Source organism: Pteropus medius, unplaced genomic scaffold (assembly GCF_902729225.1).
Source record: "Pteropus medius unplaced genomic scaffold, Ma_sr-lr_union100, whole genome shotgun sequence".
Classification (NCBI taxonomy): domain Eukaryota; kingdom Metazoa; phylum Chordata; class Mammalia; order Chiroptera; family Pteropodidae; genus Pteropus; species Pteropus medius.
Genome location: NW_024343732.1, coordinates 4,522,027 through 4,531,489, shown reverse-complemented (window position 1 = coordinate 4,531,489; position 9,463 = coordinate 4,522,027). Strand labels below are relative to the sequence as shown.

Below are 9,463 nucleotides of genomic sequence, written 5' to 3'. Positions count from 1 at the left end.
CACCGATCCTCCCCTTCACAGCCACTCGCGCCATGTGCCGACACCCTCTCCCCAAGCTGTGCATGTGTACGGCAACATACCCAGAGTCGCCCCTCTTTACCCACCCCGTGGGGCGTCCTGTGCCACCCATCTCCAAAGCACGACTGCCTCCATCTCTTAGACCTCAGACCTGCTCCCCTGACTCTGGCACCCCGGCAACACAGTCTCCTGGGAGGGACATACCGGGTGCATCTGCCGGGGAAAGGGTGCTTGGCCTGTCAGGCGGAGGGAGGGCACAACTAGCAGGGGCGCCTCTAGATCCTTGGGGGCCGGCATGTCTGCTGGGCCCCCAGCTCCTAGCAGGGCAGCAGCCAGCAGCGAGAGCACACTGGGGTCAGACCCGCGGCCACGCCCTGCCACCCAACCTCATTCCGCATTTGGCCCTCACCCAGCCTGGCCAGCCAAGGGCGAGAAGGGGGCTCCCCAGGGCGCTCTCCCCAGGAGCACGCCCTACACCAGCAGCATTTAGGCCTCTGTGTGAGCCGCTCCCCCTCAGGGTCTGTGGTGCCGTGGGCGGGAGGCTGACAATCCTTTTCTCCCCCTTCCCTGTCCTTTGGCAAAGAGGAAGCGGCTCCCCTGCCCACCATGGGCCCCATCCCTTCACTCAGACTTCTGGGCCACACACCTAGGTGAAGGGGGCACTGCGGTGACAGCATGAACACCCCAGCCCCTCTGCCTTAAATCAGAGGGCGGTTGGATCAGATCTGGCCAGCGGGCCATTCTCCCACTGAACAAGCGGCCACAACTGGCCCTCTCCAGGGTCTCCCTGCCACCACCCAGAGCCTTTCTCCCAGGCTGGGGTTGCAGCCCATAGCACCCAAAGAAGGGAAGAGCATGGGAAACCCTGCCACCTACCTGTTCCCAGTTTGGCCCAGACACTCTGAGCCCCAAGGCCGGGCAGGGACAGGCGCAGGCCCAGGTCCCAGGCTGTCCTAGGTTGTAGCAGGCATCTCTTCCAGGAACTCAGCTGTGCTTTCTCAGAGCACAAATAGCAGGAAAAAAAGCCGGCTGGGGTGTGGTGGTGGGGAGCTGGCGAAGGAGGGGACCTACCCTACTGGGCTCCCCCTCCCTAGCCCCCACGCGGCTCCTCCGCAAGCCTGGTGCCTGGATCCCCTTGCTGGGGAGTCTGTGTCTGGCAGGTGGGTGGGCAGGACAGCGGGCGGCCGCCGGCTCCCCGCTCTCTCCCCACCTCCAGCTGATAGCGTGCGGCCAGCCCGGGGTGTGTTCGTGTGTGTCTGCTCTTCCACCTCGCTCTCGCTCACTGCAGCTCAATCCCTTTCAAACAAGAGGAGCATTAAGCCGGCATCATGACGAAGCAGAATCAGAAGCAGACTGGGCCAGCCGCTGGCCTTTTTCCCTTTCCCACACCCCCAACCCTGCAACACTCATGCTCACACATACGCAGCCCCTCGAGCCTTCTCATAAACAGCCAGAGTTTGATTCCTGTGGTAGGGCGGAGGGTGGGGGATGGGGGGAGGGTGGACAGGGCTCTGCTGGTAACCGAGGGGTGACAACACCTAGTTTCTCCAAGCACCTGTATCTCCTACTCAGCACCTAACAGCAGCCACAGAGGCCTCTGGGGTCCCTGCCTCTCTGCGGTGCTAAAGGGTGCTGAGGGCTAGGGGTGTGGGCACAGATGCCAGAACTGGTCACGCAAGGATTAACCCTCTTTTGCAGAGGGTGGATGGGAAGATTGGAAAAAGCAGATCTTCAGCACAAGAGACTAGGCTGGCCCCTTAGGAACCCGAATCCCCTGAGAACTTCAGCAGAGCCCAGCGGTGGTGGTTTGAGTGAGAAGGACCCCTTTTCTTGACAGGGCAACTTCATCAAAAGGGAACTTCCTGTCAGGTGATGCCCAAGTCCCGACATAGAATTTCGGGGATGCACCTTCCCTGTCTCTGGGACGATCTCCACTGCTCCAGGACCTTGTCCCTGGCCTTTTAGTTCCTTCTGGGTTCCGAGCAGAGCCCAGTTCATTTGTGACACCCAGGGGCAGGCAGGGAAGGGAGCCCAGGCAGCTGACCCTGGCCCTGGCCCCTGCCTCTCTCCACCTCCGCCTAGCATACCTGCCTACCTAGGCAGCCCTTTGCTGTTGCCCTGGTAACCACTGCCCACAGCCGGTCAGCTGATGTATCAGCTGTCAGTTGGGGAAATCTAGAAACTGGGGAGGGGCTCTGGGGTATCTGAATGGAAGATCACAGGGGAGGGTCTTGAGGGAGACAAGTGGGAGTGTGCCCCGGGACCTCTTTTTCCAAAAGAAGGGGACAGGAGGGGGCAGGTAGGGACAGGAAGGGGAGGATGTGTCTGGGTTAGTGGAAGACAGAGAAGAATGAATCCCAAAAGATGGGCTCCAGCAAGAAAGGAGAAAGGAAGAAGGCTGAGAAAGAGTAGAGTCCAGACTTAGCTGCGGTGCATGTGGAGGGGGAGAGGGCCCTGTGGGAAGGCATGGGACCGCGGGGCGTTGGAGTGGGGCAGGGTCCATCTAGCCATGAATAAAAAGCCAGGAGGTGATGTGGGAGGGGATGTACCTTTGATGTCTCAGGAGGGGTACAGCCTTGGAGGAGAGGAACGAGGCCTCTCTGGGTAACCAGGCTGGCCCTCCGCCAGCCTCTCTGCTTTCTCTCCCTTCCACCCCACCCTCACTGCCCTGGCCCCACCCTAGGCCTGCACAGCCTCCCTCCACCTCTCCCAGAGGCCAAGCGCCAGGCGCTTTTACGCCTCAGCCTTTAGGACGGCAGCCGATTGTTCCACTACCTCGGGTCCTCCCCCACTCTCGCTCGCCCCTTGCCAGACCCCATCCCAGGAGGTTTGACTTCCTGTGCAAGGGTCCCCAGAGGTGGGGCTGGAATAAGCTGCTGTTGGAAAGGGCAGCTGTGGACAGGGGCCTGGAGAGAGGTGGCTCATGAGGAATGGGTAACAGTCTCCAGGCTGGGAGGAAGGGAGCATTCTCCTCAGAGAAACAAGCATGTTGAATGGGGTGGGGGGGCGGTCAAGGGGAAGGGCAGCAGGGAGTGGGGAGGGTTCACGGTACCTTCAAGGGCCTGGGGCGTGGGGCAGGAGCACGGCAGCTTCCTCGGTGACATACACCTCCATCCCTCGGCGCATCTCCTCTCCGCCTCCCGTTGCCAAGACAACCTGCCGGCTCAGCTGAGGAGGCGGCAGGGAGGGGGGAGGAGGTGGCTGTGGCTCCTACTGCTTCTTCTTCAGTGATGGAGGGAAGGGGCCTGAGGTAGGCCTCTCTGCCGGGGTTGGGGGGAGCTTCAGGAGCCCGGCTCCCACCCTGCCCCACCACTCTCCCCTCCCCGCTTCCACAGGGCTCTGGGATTGGCTCCTGGGATGGCTTCAGGAGAACCCTAATTTGGGGCCAGATAACAGGCTGTGGAGAAGGAGGCAGTCCTGGGCAGTGGCCCCCCATTCCAGAAAGCTCAGTGTGGAGTTGGGGGAGAGTGATAGGAACGAGGGAGGGGCAGGCTACACTGGAGGGTTGGAGGGTGGCTTCCAGCAGGAAGCAGAGGTCCTGGACATGGCTGGGCTGGGTACATGGCTGCGGGCCCAGAAGCCTGCCCCCATCTGACCTCGGCCATCCCTGAGCCCCTCCTCCTAGTCCTCAAACCTCTCATTCCCTTCCACCTACAGGAAAGTCAGAGCCTGGGACAGTGCTCTTCCAGTCCCACAAGGCCCATTCCCACTGCCACCAGCTCCGTAGGAATGTCCCTCAACAGGCAGAGCCACCTTGGGCTGGAACAGTCTTCAGCCAGCCAGCCCTGGAACCAGGGGGATTGCAGAGTTAGGGCTCCCTCTGTCGACCTGAGGCATGGTAGCCGTCAAGGTCATTTCTTGCTGAGAAGGATCCTGGTGTGTGTGTGTGTGTGTGTGTGTGCGTGTGCGTGTGCACGCGTGTGCAAGCGCTGGGGGTTGGTCCAGAGGGCACACTCAGGCCAGGAGACCCTCCTCTAGCCTGCCGCGCCCCACCTCCTCCTCACCTCTGGCCTCGACCTACAGAGAGACTTGCTCTGCCTCCAGCCCCATCCTCCTGGGAAAGCCCCAGACTCCTCAAGGCCAGCTGAACCATCCTCTCCCATTGCTTGCGTACCTCCCCGTCAGGCTGGGATGAGAAGTAAGGCAAAATCTGGCCCCCAGAAGCAAGCAACACTGAACACCAGGTGCCTGTTAGCCCAGGCCCCAGGGCGGGCTTCCTGGGCACTGCTTGGCCTTCCCCAGGAGGCTGGTAATAGGATTAGCATACCTTTAAGCCCAGGAATTCCTTGAGGCCTTGAGGATGGGCACTGGAGTCCACAGCAGTGCTGGGGCTCCTGCCCCTAACAGGCAGCCGTCCCAGGCCCAGGCACCTGGTTCTTAATTCCTTTCCCCAGCAAGGTCACTGGTGCCAGATGTTCGTTCTCTCTCTCTGTCTCGCTCTCTCTCTGTCTCGCTCCAGTGCCCCTCGCCCCGCCCCATGCATGGCCCTGCTGGGAAGCGGGGCACCAGGGACTCCCCTGTGCTTACATGGTCCGGTCTAAATATTAACTCCCGGAGAGGCTGAATAGGGCACCCAGGCACCTAAGGAGAAGGGAAAGGTGACGGAGAACTGGGCCAGAGGAATAAAAGGAAGGACGAGGGCTAGAAGGGACCCTCCCGCAGTCCCTCTAACTGTACCCTCTATCTCCTGGACCCCAAGCCTCAGCCCCAGCACGCTACCCCTAGACCAGCCTCTCTCCCAAACCCCGATCCACAATTGCATCTGCTTTACTCCGCTTCTCAAAGCCCCTCACTATCTCCTCCCTGAGGAAGCATAAAGACCACACTCTCCGGAATGTGACCCCAGTCACTTCCGGCCGCTTTACTACGCAAACCTTCAGTTCTAGCCAAACCGGTCAACTGCTCACCTTCCCCTGAACACACCTCACATTTTCCTGCCTTTAGGCCTTTCTTCTCATGCTATTTCCACTCTCAGAGTTTTCTTTCCCCTTGCACGCCTTCTCCACTCGCTGAAATCTTGCTTGTTCTTAAAGATCACGCAAAGCCCAGCTCTTCCCCAGTGCCCCAGCCCTCGCACTCTTCTGCCCCAGAACCCACCGTGCCTGGCTGGGGAGTGGAGACCATCCCATTCGAGGCGTTGAAGACCGGACAGAATCTAGACTGTAATGCTCACTGGCCGTGACCGAGGATGACTTAACGTGTCTGCGTTCGAGCTCGAGCTCGCCCACACACGGCGTGGGAATCTTCTCACCTTCTAAATAAGGGGTTCTAAGTGCGCATGCATCACGTGCTGCCCGGCACATCACCAGCGCTCTGTGCACAGTAGTGTCCTGACTTCCCATAGCTCTTATTTCCTCTTTCGCTCTTTTAGGATGCGCCAAATGCTGCTTTGCTGCCTTAGGTGTAAGAGAGAGCATTCCAGAAGTCCCACCGAAGAACTGCTCTTTTATGGCTTTATCCCCACCATTAAGTTTCAAGTGTCTTGAGAGCTTGACGAGGGGTGACACAATATCTTGTCCATCTTTTTTTTTTTTTTTTTTTTTTTTTTAACACCGAAGGACTGGCACAGTGCTCATATGTTGCAGGGAATAGATAAATATTTTGATTAACTGCTTGGACCCCTCCCCTCCCAGGGCCATCTAAGGATGGAGGGTGAAGGCCGGATTCTGGCTTCTCATCCTGCATCCACCTTGAGGGATGGAAGGGTGCTGGGCCAATGATGCCTTTCTGGGCCTTCTGTTGGTTTATTCTTTCAATAAGTCCTTACTGTGGATAATGTACTGCGCTGGGGGCGGGGGAGGCAAAGGTGGACTATTTCTACGTCTGAGGCACTTGCTGTCTAGCAGATCCCTAACACGAGCACAAATAAGGATGGTCTGGGCCAGCTGTGATATGTGCCACAGGGCAAGGGTGAGTCCACAGCCAGGGAGACCAGCACAGTGGAGACTGCCGCTTCCCCCGAGAGAGAGAGAGCAAGTCCACAGGGCAGAAGAGGTGGCTGCAGAATGGATGTGCAAGCTTCCTGGAGGAGGGCATGCTAGGCCATGGGAACCTCGTGAACAAAGATGAGCACAGCGCCCTTGCTGGACGGCAAAGTTGCTGTTTTGCCAGCATTTTCCAGGGGGGGCTGTAAGGATGGGGCTGAGAAGGGCGCCTGGACAGGATTGCGCAGGAGTCTTGAAAACCACGCTAAGAAGTCTGCCAGTGATCGTGTGTCAAGGACAGAGCTGTGGCTGATGGTAGGGTAAGGCAAGCTGAACAAACTGTGTTCAGGTGTGTGTCGAGGAGGGTGGGGTAGAGAGAGGAGAGATATCAGGAGCAGAGAGACCATTTAGAAAGCTCTGCAGTGATTGAGACATCCCAGCGAGGTCTGGCAATGATGTCCCAGAGTCTGGAGGAGAAAGCGGTCGTGGGCAAGGGGGTGAGAGTGGAAATGCTGGACTGCTCAGAGAGACGACATGAAGAACAAGGGGGGAAGAGGTGGCAGAAGTTTTGGGGAATGTTTCTGTGAAGAGGAGCCAGGAAAGAGAAGATCCAAGTGGGGAGAGAGTGAATGAAAAAAGGACAGTCTGTGGCAGGCTGAGGGAGGAAAGAGCTTCAAAAAGGCGTGGTCCTTGGCAGCGTCCAGGGCTGTAAATCTGAGGACACCAAGGTCTGAAGCAAGGCTTATGGTTTGGTGACTGGAAAGTCACTGCCACTGGAGCCTGAGAGACAGGGTTGAATGGAGCGATGCAAGGAGAAGCCAGCTTGCGAGGACTAAAAAGAGAGTGGATTCCCCGTGTGACCTCATGCTTTGCCCTCTGCCTCACCTGGGTGTTCGGAGGACGGGACAGAGATCAATACGGAGACTATTCTTAGCTCGAGTTCTTGGTAATCCTAAACAGGCACAGGATATGAGGCACGATGCCACCACCTCCCTCCACCTTGTCACACCCTCCCTGAGATGATTGTGTTCATCTCTCCCCAAGCCCTCCCCTACCGTGTCACCCCCATCCACACACTTTGGACATGCAGAAGCCACCAGGTGAGGGCAGTCTGAGGCCCAGTGGAAGCCTCCTTCCCACCCCACACTCATATACGTTAAATCAATCTGAGGTCCTGGGACCAGACATCCATGCCTCTGGCCGCTTCCTGTTAGCGCCTTCACAATCCCCAATTCAGAGGGAATGAGCTGGGCAGACTTCCCCAGAGTATGAAGAGCCGCCCTGGGTACGGAGCCTGGACTCAGCAAGTACGAAGAGGCACCAGATGGTGTGGTGAGAAAGTTCAGAGCGCCCAGCCAGGGACCCAAGGCCACAAGTAGGCATCGGACCGCCGGGCTCAGGCTTGGAGTGGGGCGCAGGCACTCTGAGATGGCACAGGCCTCCAAGCTGCCTTCCCCATTGTGGTTCTCCCAGTCAGGTCTCACCTCAAATAGCAAGAAAGGAGACAGTGAAGGCTTTCTGGAGCCGGCCCCCAGAGGCCTGTCTGTGCTGGGGAGGTCAAAGAGAGGGAGGGAGGGGCCGAGAAAGGCAGAGAAGAAAGCGGAGGCAAGACAAAGGGCCCGTCCACCTTTGAAGCTGTCTCTAACCCGAGCCAGGGAGGGCGGGGGTGGGCCTGAGAGCCGGCTGCGGAGAGGCAGGCTAGAGTTTTAAAGAATGTCTCAAATTCCTGCGGAAATCAGAGGGATTGTAAGAGCTCTCCCTCCCCAACACACCTCCTTCCCACCCCGCTCTCCCAGACCCCCCGAGTCCAGCCCTCCACACCCTTTGTCCTCAGGTAATTGCTGGGTGTTGCCCCTGGGTTTAAAATCCCATTGAACTCACCGGTTATCAGCTGTGGCTACAGACCACCCTCCCTACACACCCCCCAGAAAATAACCCCCAACACAGTTCCCGCAGTCTTCACCCGGATTAAGGCTCTTTGTGATTGGGGGACAGAGAAAAAAGCGACCTGGTGAAAAGCAATTATGACAAGCTGGAGGGAGGATGTCCTGGGGCCCGGGGACCTCCCTCTTGGCTGCTGCGGCCGTCTAAATTGCCGAGCCGGGGGTGTCAGACTGGGTTACAGTCCTCACCAAGTGCGAGGTGAGTGACCTCCCCCCGCCCTCCCCCACCTCCGTCAACGCGGACTACTGTTACCCTCACCTCCCGTTTGGACTAAACCAGGCCCCTCCACAAACTCCCCGTTCTGTCCTTATTTTTAGGCCGTTCTTGGGAGAAGGGATGTCTTTCATCCTTTTTTTCCTCTCTCCATAATCCCCTTCCCTGACATATTCTCAGAAAGGAGGGAAACTGAGGCTCGCAGTCCCTGAGCAGGAGACAGAGCTCCAGGCGGGCGTTTCCCCTGAGGCACGGACTGGGGGCGGGGGCGGCGGTGGGGGGCCGGAAGTCTACAGGGAGGGACCTTCCTCCAACAAGATTAAAAGCCAATGCAAAGGACCGAAGAGGCGGGTTTTATGGCCCGAGTTCCATCCCCCAAATGCGCACCTGGGGGCGTCTCCGAAAGCCCACCCGAGACACGCCCTTCGGTCCTCTTCCGTCCCCTCCCCTCGGGAGCCGCCAGGCTGCGGCCTCTAACTGAGGCGTCCCCTCAGGTGCACCGGCCCACTCGAAGTGGACCTGAGAGAACGAGAACGAGGGGACACTTTCTCGTCCTCACTCCCCCTTCTGCTCATCTGCGCCCTCCTTCCCCGCCCGGACCCTCCTCACCGGAAAGAAAGCAATTCAGCTCCTGGTCAGGCGGCTTCAGCGGCCGGGACGCCGGGCCTGCTGCCCGGCTGGCCGCCGCCCAGCCCGAGGCTCGGCCCCAGGGTGTGGGTTCTCTGCGCCCCAACAGGTAGCACGGGACGCACCGGGAGAGACAGGAAACCGGAGCCCGCGGAGGGAGGGGCGCCCTGGACTCTCTCAGGAGGAGGCGCTGGCCGAGGCCACCCCGCCCCGCGGGCCCTGCACCTGCCCTTTGCCCGGGCACTGCAGGTCCCTGCACTTCTTTGAGAAGCCAGAATGTCACCAATGAAGTTTTGGAGTTGAATCCCGCCACACACACACACACACTGCCCCCCCACCCCCCTTTCAGATCACCCGTTTTCAAGAAAATGGTTTTATTCTGGGGCTGGGAGCTGGGCGTAGGGCTGCAGGCCTGCGTAGTGAAATGTGAAGGATGGTCAACCTCTTTTTTTCCTCCCTTTTTCATTTTTCCTGAAACAAAAAGTAAAAGTCCCTTCCTACAGTCTGGCTAGGAGGAGTTTGGGGGGCAGAATGAAGGGAATCTGAGTCCAGTGACACTACAGGTCTGTCCTGGGGCCTGTCCCACCCCGGGGGCCTGTGCCAGGGTGGGGTGCAGGACGCTGCCCTGAGGCCCAGCCCTGGCTGACGTGAGTCCTGCCCCTCTCCAGCTCCCCTCTCCAGTTCCGGGCTCTGATTCCTGTGGGTCCTCAGGGCCCTCCTGGGGGCCTGTGGCTCCC

The 9,463-nt window shown here is 59.1% G+C and overlaps 1 protein-coding gene across 4 annotated transcripts in view; it reads right to left on the bottom strand.

Annotated features, from left to right (window-relative positions):
* Positions 1-8,819, bottom strand: part of DMTN (dematin actin binding protein) — a 28,500-nt gene extending 19,681 nt beyond the window's left edge. For 2 of the 4 annotated variants that reach the window (XM_039868020.1, XM_039868026.1), the window contains exons 1-2: positions 4,286-4,459; positions 3,071-3,278 (exon numbers count right to left, since the gene is read on the bottom strand). The gene's annotated coding sequence lies outside the window, so the exon portion shown is untranslated. Of the gene's footprint in view, positions 1-894; positions 1,315-3,070; positions 3,279-4,285; positions 4,460-8,708 lie in introns of those variants that run through there. The other 2 variants (XM_039868019.1, XM_039868022.1) reach the window with 2 other exon arrangements.
* Positions 8,820-9,463: the final 644 nt, after the last annotated feature.